The sequence below is a fragment of the Malania oleifera genome, chromosome 4, assembly GCF_029873635.1.
Source record: "Malania oleifera isolate guangnan ecotype guangnan chromosome 4, ASM2987363v1, whole genome shotgun sequence".
Classification (NCBI taxonomy): Eukaryota; Viridiplantae; Streptophyta; class Magnoliopsida; order Santalales; family Ximeniaceae; genus Malania; species Malania oleifera.
In genome coordinates this window covers 11,167,748-11,179,921 of record NC_080420.1, presented here as the reverse complement: position 1 = coordinate 11,179,921, position 12,174 = coordinate 11,167,748, and positions in this window count along the sequence as shown.

Here is a 12,174-nt window from a genome sequence, read left to right as displayed (position 1 = left end):
CAATTTCGCTATTAATATGCGGTTAAATCGATGATCGGACACCACCACATGGTCCTAGTCGTCGTCATCGTCATTTTGATGAGGATAAATTTCCAATTGGGATTTTCTAGGCCTTACTCCAAAGCGAGAGTGGGATTTGGGAATTCGGCTCAATTTAAGGGTATCATTATTTATTTAGGAATTATGGCCCTAGAAAATATTTAAATAATATTTTAATTCAAGAATAATTTATTGGAACTAGGAATTTAATTTAAGGGTTCAGGTGAGTGCCGCAAGTATTTTTCGGAGTCCCTATTGGCGTAGTTCAAGAAACCAGGTAAGGGGAAAAATATATATTAAATCAGATTTTTTATGAATTTAATGGAAAAATAAATTATTTTATATATATGTGTATATGTTTCGGTATGGGTAAAATGCCAACTGTTTAAATTATATTTTTTCGAGTTTAGGGTTGTTTATTATATATGTATATACGAAAATGAACTGATGAAAGTGGAAAATATTTTCAGGATAATTATGTAAGAAATGAAAAGTATTTTTAGTATATAAACATTAAATATTGGTTGACTTATTTTACAGAAATTGTATGAATTTTATTGCTAAATTGTATGGCATGAGTAAATGTAAATTTTAAGCAAATATACGTCAATTGTACAAGATGCAGGTTAAGTAAGTAATGCATTGTGAATAAAACATGATATGGACAATGTTGCCTATGTATGTTAAATGCAACCATGTAAAGGTACGACAACTGAAAGCCGGGTTAGCAGATTCTAGCGCATTTCTATGTGGACTAACTGATGACAGCTAAAAGGAGCTGTGTTAGTAAATTGTAGCGCATTTCTATGTGGACTAACAAATGACGGCTAAAGAGTGGCTGTAGTACAAAGGAATGAAATGAAAATGTTATGAAATGAAATGACAAGGAATGACAATGCAATGAAATGAAATGTGAAATGTGAATGATACAAATGGGAAAGAGTCACTTAAAGTGAAACACAAGAAATGTCAAGTTATAAACATGAAAGAATGTGAATGATTGAATAACAATGGAAAGAATGATGTATTATGATATTAGAAGTATTTATGTATGTAGAACATGTTACGTTTGGGCGGGGCTCACTCTTTACCTGAGGGCTTACTGAGTAAGGTGAGTGCCCTGGTATGCTTTAGCTGCGACCTTTGGGTTGCCTAAATATCAGAGTAGAGGGGTGCTACTTGTATGGGTGGGTAATCACCCCTATCCTCGAGTAATCTCGTGGGTTAAACATTTGCATGTGTTTGATTAGGTTTAGGGAATGATTTCAGAAATTATGTTAACAATTTTCAAATGTTAAATAATATGTCATATATAAACTCATGTTGGCCACACACTATTTTAATATATGGTTTCTTCCCTTACTGAGATGTGTCTCACCCGAATATAAATGTATTTTTTCTTCAGGACATCCTCGAGGTCGTGCTTTGAGAGCTCGAGGTTTTTATACCATTATTGGAAAATAGAAAAAGAAAATGGTATATTTCTATGTCAATTTTGGGGAATATAAATATTTATGTTTTATGCCTTTATGTTTTAAGGCTATTGAGTAAGGAATGATTGTGAAAATACTAAATTGTTTTGGGAGTTATGTAGATTTATGGAAATGCAAGTGATGGATGATTTAATATGGATTATAGTTAGAATTAGTAAACTCTGGTATTATGTTGTATGGAGATTTTATTTATGTTTCCGCTGCTTATGATATGGATTATGGATTATTAGGGATTTTTGTAACGCCCCAACCTGGGTTTGCCAGGGAGCACTGTGCCTCTCCTTCTCCACCTGGACCAGACTACAGGGGGAAGACCTTATCAGACTAATGACTGGTCCCACAAACCAACACGTGTCCTTTTCAGTGTGTTTTGTCCTCACTCACACACTTCCTGAGAAAACTTCCCAAGTGGTCACCCATCCTAAGATTGCTCCAAGCCAAGCACGCTTAACTATGGAGTTCTTATGGGAAAGCTCCCGAAAAGAAAGGTGTACCTTGTTGATATGGGTAGTAACATTTAATCTTTTTAAGTCTTTCATCCATGGGGTATCACATTCTCCCCACTTATAGAACGCAACGTCCTCGTTGCGAACCCACATTTCCAAACTCAGGCGATGTAAATCTCATCACACTTTCGGATGGGTGTTGGCTTTGATACCATTTGTAACGCCCTAACCTGGGTCTGCCAGGGAGCACTGTGTCTCTCCTCCTCCACCTGGACCAGACAATAGGGGGCAGGCCTTATCAGACTAATGACTGGCCCCACAAACCAACACATGTCCTTTTCAGTGTGTTTTGTCCTCACTCACACACTTCCTGAAAAAACTTCCCAGGTGGTCACCCATCCCAAGATTGCTCTAAGAAAAGCACGCTTAACTATGGAGTTTTTATGAGAAAATTCCTAAAAAGAAAGGTGCACCTTGTTGATATGGGTAGTAACATTTAATCCTTTTAATTCTTTCATCAATGGGGTATCACAATTTTATTAGGTATAACGCGTCGGACCCAGATTTAAGGGTTCGGGGCGTTACAATATGGTATCAGAGTTGTATGCAAAATTTAGTAAATGTGACTTCTGGCTCAAGAAAGTTGTGTTTTTGGGGCATGTTATTTCAGGAGACAGAATTTCTATAGATCCCAGTAAGATTGAGGCGGTAGTGAATTGGACTAGACCGAGGAACGTCCAGGAGATTATGAGTTTCTTGGGGTTAGCCGATTATTATCGTTGTTTTGTCGAGGGGTTCTCAGCTTTGTTAGGGCCTTGGATATGACTAATGAAGAAGAGTGATAGATTTGAATGGGATGACATCTGTAAGCAGAGTTTTCAAGAGCACGAAGAAGAATGCTAGATTTGAATTGGACAACAGCTGCAAGCAGAGTTTTCAAGAGCTGAAGCAGAGGTTAGTCACAGTACCGGTATTGATCATCCCATTTGGGGGTGAGGGTTATACTATTTATAGTGATACATCCTTGAAGGGACTTGGCTGTGTGTTGATGCAGCATGACAGGGTAGTGGGGTATGCATCTAGACAGTTGAAAGAATATGAAAAGAACTACCCTACCCACGATCTTGAGTTGACTGCAATGGTACACGCATTGAAAATTTGGAGGCATTACCTGTACGGCGAGTAATGCGAGATTTTCTCCGACCACAAGAGTTTAAAATATTTCTTCACCCAAAAGGAATTGAATATGAGACAGAGAGGGTGGTTAGAGTTGATTAAGGATTTTGACTGTACTATCAGTTACCACTCAGGGAAAGCAAACGTGGTAGCTGATGCACTAAGTAAAAAGTCTGGAGTATCAGCGTTGGCAGCTATGGAGATCCAGTGTCCGATCATAATGGATCTAGAAAGACTCGACATTGAATTGATGAAGAGTAATACTTCAATATGTATCGCCAACCTAGTGGTACAGTCTACTCTGCAGGAAAGAATTAAAGCTGCCCAGAAAGAAGATCCAAAATTGGTGGAAGTAATGGACAGAGTGTAGAATGGTCAGGGATGAATTTTGCATTTCAGATAACGGAGTTTTGCGGTTCCATTCTAGACTGTGTGTTCCTGCTGATGCTAACATTAGGAGGACTATTTTAGATGAGGCTCACAGATCCTTGTATACAGTTCATCCCAACAGTACGAAAATGTATAGGGATCTGCGAGAGTTCTACTGGTGGAGTGAATAAAGAGGGAGATTGCTGAGTATATAGCCCAGTGCTTGACGTGCTAACAGATAAAAGCTAAGCACCAGAGACTAGTGGGTCAGTTGCAACCTCTATTTATCCCATAGTGGAAGTGGATCATATATCCATGGACTTTGTTTCAGGGCTGCCGTCGACATTACATGGCTAGAATGCGATTTGGGTGATAGTAAACCGATTGACTAAGTCTACCCATTTTCTCCCTATCAAGATCAGCTATTCCCTCAGCCAATTGGCAGAGATTTACGTTCAGGAGATAGTTCGTTCTCATGGGGTGCCTGTATCTATTGTGTCAGATCGAAACCTGCGATTCACGTCACGATTTTGGAGGAGTTTGCAGGAGGCTCTTGGGTCTCAGTTATCGTTTAGCATGACATTCCATCCTTAGTCAGATAGACAGACTGAGAGGACGATATAGACACTATAAGATATGCTCCGTGCATGTGTATTAGATTTTGGGAGTAGCTAGACTCAATTCATGCCATTGGTAGAGTTCGCGTACAATAACATTTACTGGTCCAGTATTGGCATGGCACCATTTGAGGCACTATACGATAGGAGATTTCGATCTCTTTTGTATTGGGAGGAGATAGGTGAGCGATGAGTTGTGGGTCCAGAGCAAATATAGTAGGCGTACGATAAGGTTTGGCTTCTCAGGGAAAGAATCAGTGTCGCTCAGAGCCGACAAAAAAGTTATGCCGATAATCATCGTAGGAATTTGGAATTCGACGCTGGTGATCATGTGTTTCTGAAGATGGCTCTCCATTGAAAGGAGTTATGAGATTCGGAAAGAAGGGTAAACTTAGCCCTAGGTTTATTGGTCCGTTTGAAATTTTAAAGAAAATGGGGCCGGTGGCCTACATGCTAGCTTTGCCACCTACACTATCCAGAATACACGACGTATTCAACGTATCTATGTTGAGGAAATAAGTCCCAGATCCTTCTCATATTATCATCTATGGTGAGATAGAGCTTAGTGATTCTCTAGTTTATGAGGAGGTACCAGTGCAGATTCTGGACAAGAAGGAACAGGAATTATGTAATAAGAAGATTCTTCTGGTAAAAGTTCTATGGAGGAATCAAGCGATAAAGGAGGCTTCTTGGGAGCTCGAGGAATAGATCAGACAGAAATATCAGCAACTATTCCAAGAAGTTTAAATGTAATTAGAAATGTAAGTAAATGTGTAATATATCTTTTGCAGGTACATGTAATACTTTAGTTAGTAAGTGATCTTTTAGTTTCGGGGGGAAATTTCTTTTGGTATATGTAATCTCCTAAAACTTGAGTTGCAACCACGATATTCCTCTGCTACAAGTGAGGGTAAGTAATAAAGTAAGTAGACCATTTTGCCTAAGGGATTATAAACTATGTGAATGGTAAATTTCGAGGACGAAATTTTATAAGGAGGGGAGAATGTGACAACCCGAATAAAAATGGAATTTAAATAATAAGAGGAAGGGAAATCATCGACGACATTGCACTTTGAAAGGAATAACCGAGGGAATTATTAAGGCTTCATCAACGAATACAGGGGATTTGTTGACGAGGGTATAAGAGAATTCGTCGACGAAGACAGGATTCGTCGACGAGGAGATATCGAGAGAGCTTTTTGAGCAAACTAAATTTCATCGATGAGGGGTGGAATTCGTCGATGAAATTATTAAAGGACTCGTTGACGAATGATGTGGCTCGTCGATGAATCCTGTCCTATAAATATAAAAAATATGAGTTTTAACTTCTTAACTAAACAAACTCTCTCCTCTCTCCTCTCTCTCTCTCTCTCTCTCTCTCTCTCTCTCTCTCTCTCTCTCTCTCTCTCTCTCTCCGCTTTGGTTCTCTCTCTATCTTTCTTCGATCTTAGGCTAAATTTACGCCGGATCGACAATCTGAAGCCGCCACGAAGCTCCTGGGGAAGTTCTCTCCAAATCTACCAGAGCGGATCGTTGGTGAAAGCAAGTTGGAAATTATCCTTGAGTTGAGGTAAGACTTTTTAGGCCAAATTTGGTCTTGCGGTAGTTATAGGAAATGATGTACACGTGGAAATCCTGAGGTTTAATACTGGGAATTTCCAGTTTCAGGGTATTAATTAGGAAATCCTATGGGGGTTAGACCAGGATATTTTAGGATCTTTCTCAGTAGTCAAGTAAGGGAATAAATTAAAGCAGTTATTTTTCATGCAAATTACTACTATGTATGAGTAAGTTTATTTTCAGAAAAACATATATTACATATGAATATTATTGAGAAAATGTATGTTTTTGGGAAAATACTGCTGTTATACAGGAATGTGATTTTAGAATGAAACGTACAGATTTACTCAGCTTTGTGTGGCATGAATATTATTTTTGCATGAATGTAATATGTATGGAAATTTTACGAGAAAAGCATGTTTTCAGGAATCACGAAATAATGTAGTATATGATAACTTTGAATTGCAAAATCATTGATTTATTTTCAGAATATTATATATGAAATGTTTGGCACGAGGCCGTAATTATGAAATGTTCGGCACGAGACTGTAATTGTGAAATGTTCGGCATGAAACCGTAATTATGAAATGTTCGACACTAGGCCGTAATCATGAAATGTTCGGAATAAGGCTGTAATTATGAAATTATGAAAGATGTTATAATATCATCTATTATATGTTATCAGAACCCGGATGTTAGTTTAGTTCAATTGCAGGAGCTCGATACCATAGCTATATAGATAAGATATCTATGTTCAGACTTGTGCTAACCACCCCATGGGGGGTGGGAGATGGATCGTCGATGTGGCTTTCAGTAGAGCGTGACATCCAACTGGTAGTCTGAACCAGGCTTTGGCGGGTCCATCGTACTTACATATATTTTTGACTCAGCAGTGGTCGGTCAGTCATTGTCGGGTCCCGCCTTCGGGCTGCACAACCCGTCATGGGGGGTAATACATGACATTAGCTAGCTATTCATCCTGGGTATATTTTTAGTATTATCAATTATAATAGATGTTTTATGAACAATATGATTTATTAGCAAATATGAAAGCATATGATGATTAAGTACACTATGATGAATGTTTATAGATATATGAAATGTACTGTATATCTATATTATCATTAAATGTTCATGTTGCCACACAACTGTATTTAGTTTATTTTCCCTTACTGAGAAGTGTCTTACTCGGAACTAATTATATTTTTCAGGAGACCCTGAGTGACCGGCAGGTCGTAGCCGCCGTGGAGTTAGTGGTATTACCCCGCTAGGAGGGTGAGATTTTGTACTAGGGCCAAAATTATTTTGTGTTTGATTCTAGAGTTATTTTAACATTTATAAGGATGTATATAAAATACAGTATTATGATATTGTAGTAAATGACTCACTCGAAAAATGAGCAGCTCGGAAGCTATCCCAAGTATAGGAGTTACGTCGTGTAATATTCAGCCCAAGGGCTAGATCGTCTCCTCAGGGATTGCGTTTAATCTCAGATTTTACGTTCGTCCAATCGAAAATAAAAATGTACTGAACTCAGTTCAGATTCAGGATTTTCAAGGTTGTTTTAATTTTACTTTTGACAAATTAAATAACACGCGAATTAAAACTCTAAACCTAGCATGCACTGAAATTGAGGAGGATGCTATCAGGGATACAGGTATGAGAGTATATTTAAGATAATGATGATTTAATTTAATGATGAATGATTGAATGATTAATATGATGATATGTATGTTGACTTTTTATAGTGATAGTTAGCAAATGAATTTAAGTAATATGAAAGGATGATTACTTAGTAAAATTTCGAGGACGAAATTTCTTAAGGAGGGAAGAATGTAAAGACCTGAAAAATTAAAATGATTAAAATAATTAGAAAAAAATAATAATAAAAAATAAAATAAGAAATGAACAGATAAAAGGAATAGTATAGAAAAAAAATTAAAATAAAAATATATATGAAATAAAATAAAATTAGACTAATTATTAATTAGTTAATTAATTGAATATTATTTGATTGAATTAATAATTAAACGTTATTTAAATAAATTAAGTAAGTAAATTATATGATGGGTATATATATATATATGGTATATATATATATATATATATATATATATATATATGGTTAAAGTAATAATTATATATATATATATATATATATAATATAAAATATTATAAAGATAGAATTAAGTGAATTGGATTTCAATTTGTAATCCAATTCAATGTCAAATTCATCTTCTCCCCCCCCCCCTCTTTGCAATTTCTTATGCTTCCTGCATGCAGCACGCTCACCTCCATCTTCCGTATCTCTCATTCTCTTAATTTCTCGACGAGTTTGCGGCGGATCGAGAAACGAAAGGTGTCATTGGATTCCTGGTTCCACTGCCGACATTTCTACTGGAGTAGATTGGTCGTGGGAACGACTTAGGCACTGCTCATGGGGAAAGGTAATTTTTCTCCATTTTCTCAATTTTGCTTTAAATCTACTGTTAAATCGGCGATCGGGTATCACCATGTGGTCCTAGTCGTCGTCGTCATCTTTTTGATGTAGGTAGATTTTCAATTGAGATTTTTTAAGCCCTACTCCAAAGCGAGAGTGGGATTTGAGAAATTTGGCAAATTAGTGAAATTTGCGGGTACAACTGTTAATTGAAAATTATGACCCTAGAAAATATTTAAATAATATTTTATTTATGAATAATTTAAATGAAATTAGGGTTTTTGATTCAGGACTCGGGTGAGCACCGCGGATATAATTTTGGCCAAGCATGCATAATTTAGAAAATTAAGTGGGAGTGTTAATTATTAGTTTAAATGTTAATTTGAGGTGTGTGGAGCCTAGGGAAGGCTAGATGGGTAGTATTTTGGAAAAATTAATTAATTAATTTGGAAAATTTGGTAATTTGACTATATTTAAGGGTATATTTATTTATTTAGAATTTATGGGCCTAGAAAATATTAAGATAATATTTTATTCAGGATTAATTACATGGAACTAGAATTTTTGATTCAGGATCCGGGTGAGCGCTGCAGGTATTTTTTTTTCCGAAGTTCTTGTCGGTGTAGTTCGAGAATTCAGGTAAGGGGAAAATTTATATATTAAATCAGGTTTTTCATGATTAAAAAATGACAATGTGTTATTTATGTATATATAATTTTTTTTATGTGAGTTTAAAATGTCAGCCATGAAATTTATATTTTCTAAGCCTAGGATTGTCGATATAGTTATGTATATGTGAAAGTGAACGAATGAAAGTGAAAAGAATTTTCTGATGAATTAAATAAGAAATGAAATGTATTTTGAGCACATATATGTTAAATGTGGGTTGACTTATTTTATGAGAAATATGTAGGAATTTTACTACTAAATTATGTGGCATGAGAATCTGTGCAAATTATATGTTAAATGTATGAGATGCAGACTAAGTAAGTAAAACAATGAGAATAAAATATGATATGAATAATGTTGCCTATGTATGTTAAATGCAACCATGTAAAGGTACAACAGTTGAAAGCCAGGTTAGCAGATTTTAGCGCATTTTTATGTAGAATAACAAATGACGACTAAAAAGCGGTTGTAGTACAAAGGAATGGAATGAAAATGTTATGAAATGAAATGACAAGGAATGACAATGCAATGAAATGAAATGTGAAATGTGAATGATACAAATGGGAAAGAGTCACTTAAAGTGAAATACAAGGAAATGTTAAGTTATGAACGTGAAAGAATATGAATGATTGAATAATGATGGAAAGAATGATATATTATGATATTAGAAGTATCTATGTATGTAAAACATGTTACGATTGAACGAGACATACTCTTCGCCTGAGGGCTTGCTGAGTAAGGCGAGTGCACTAGTAGTTTCAGATGTGGCAATAGCTGGATAACGCATTAGAGCAGAGGGAACCTACTTGTATGGGCGGGTAGAATTCCCTATCCTTAGGGCCTTTGTCGGTAAACTATTATTGAACTGTGTGAGTATGAGATTAATCTACCATTTGAGGGCTTACTGAGTAAGGTGAGTGCTCTGATATGTTTTAATTGTGACCTTAGGATTACCTAAGTATCATAACAGAGAGGTGCTACTTGTATTGGCGGGTAATCACCCCTATCCTTGGGTAATCTCGTGGGTTAAATATTTGCATGTGATTGTTTAGGTTTAGAAAACGATTTCAATGTTATATGATGATTTACAAATAAAATAAAAATGATGTCTATTTATATCATGTTGGCCACACGCTGTTTTAATATGTATGTTTCTTCCCTTACTAAGATGTGTCTCACCCGAATATGATTATTTCTTTTCATACATCCTCGAGGTTGGGCTTAGAGAGCTCGAGGGTTGTTTGCCTTCTGAGGATTGTATAAAGAGAAAGGGTATATTTTTATATACTTTACGGGAATGTAAATATTTATGTTTTAAGTTTTTATGTTTTAAGTCTGTTGAGAACGGAATGGTTGTGAAAATACTGAAATGCTTTTGGAGATGTATGTATATATGGAAATGCAGGTGTTGGATGGATACTTTGGATTATAGATAGAAATTAGTAAACTCTGATATTATATTATGTGGAGATTTTGTTTATGTTTTCCACTGTGTATGTTATGGATCATGATTTATCAGGGATTTTATCAGGTATAACGTGCCGGACCCGGGTTTAAGGGTTCGGGGCGTTATACATAAAGTCAACACAATTGCTCCAAACATGGATATGGTGTTAATTTCACTTGGTAGAGCCCATATACCATGTGATGGGACCTACTATTTGGAGTAATTTCATTGGCCAAAAAAGGCTTGATGGAGGACCTAATTTTTCTGAATTTCCAAAGTCCAATTGTGCATGAATTATTAACCATACTAAGGGAGGTTAAGAATGTATTGTGTGGTATATACCTAATAAAATAACTATAGAAGAATGAAACAAATTCTAGCATGAAAACAAGTTCTCTTTCAATCTTCCAATGAGATCACCACCATTAAAGACTTCACCACATAGAGATCTTGGGAATCCTATATTAGGTGGCCCCAAAAAACCTAATTTAAACATAGGATAATGGAAGATGAAAGACATGCTTTGTTTGAAAAATGACTATTGATACTAGATTTTGTCCATTGTGCAATGTTGTAAGAAAGAAATGGAGGAATCAAATATGGCAATGTGGAGTCACCACCTCACACTTGAGGAAGGGATATGTTATGATATTTGTCCTTCTTAAAGATTATGTCAAACCCTTTATCACTAAGTTGACTAATACTTAAGAGATTGTGTTTTAGACCATCAACTAGCAAAACATCATCAATGGTGAGTGAGGATTCTTTACCTATCTTACCAATTCTGACAATTTTTCCTTTTGCGTTGTCACCGAAGGTTACATATCCTCCATATTTTTAAGTGAGGGTGGTGAATTTTGATCTATCTCCCGTCATGTGTCTTGAACATCCGCTGTCCAAGTACCATTTTTATTTTGATGGAGTGGACTCAAAGCAAACCTACAAGAAAGGATTTATGCTGTTACTTTTCGAATCCAAACTTTTTTAATTCTTTTAAATCTTGTCTAATTTTAGTGTTTATCTTCCATTCATTCTTTACTTTTACATATTTCTTCTTAAGTGGACAATTAAACATTATATGTCCCTTATTTTTACACAAGTAGCAAGTAGTATATTCATGTATGTTTGTGGATGATGTACTTGGATAGTGTTTAGCTTGTTTTACAAAGTATCCCATGAATAGGAATAAGAAGGATGACCCAGCCTAGTGTGCCACAAGTTTGAAGAAGAATGACTAGCATGAACATTATTGGCAGCAATAATAGAGTGCACAGTAGAATCTTGCAGCAAATATAGCCCATTATGTTCTTTACCCAAACCAATCGTGCTCCATAGAACAAGGTCCTGAATGAAACAACAATTACCAAGAATTATAAGGCAACAAGAAAGATTTTTGGTAAGCTTACTAGTTGAAATCGAATTGAAATTGAGGGTAGGGACACACAGAACATCAGTAAGAGTGAGAGTAGAAGAAAGTTGCACTGTGCCTATCTGTGTGACTAAGGCCTTTTTTCCATTTGGCAAGTGGACATAAGATTGTACAATGGGAGTGATAGAAGTAAGTTGAGAGACAGAATGGACCATATGGTCAGTGGCTCAAGTATCAATGATCCAGTCATTTGATTTAAAGTCACGTGTATGAAGAAATTGGGCAGAAAAAATGGAATGAGATAGATTTGGTTGAAACAAAAGAGGGTTACTTGAAAAATTGGAAGAATAAGAGGGAGTAGAAGTGCTACAAGCATGGAAAGTAGTTTGAGAAGATGCAATGGGTGCCGTGATAGATTTAGCCTGATGAGAAACTTAAGTACCAATTCCTGATTCAGATGCTGAATAATTTTTAAGAAAAGGTGGTTACCTGAAAAATTGGTTGAAACGAAAGGGGGTTACTAGAAAAATTGGAAGAATAAGAGGGAGT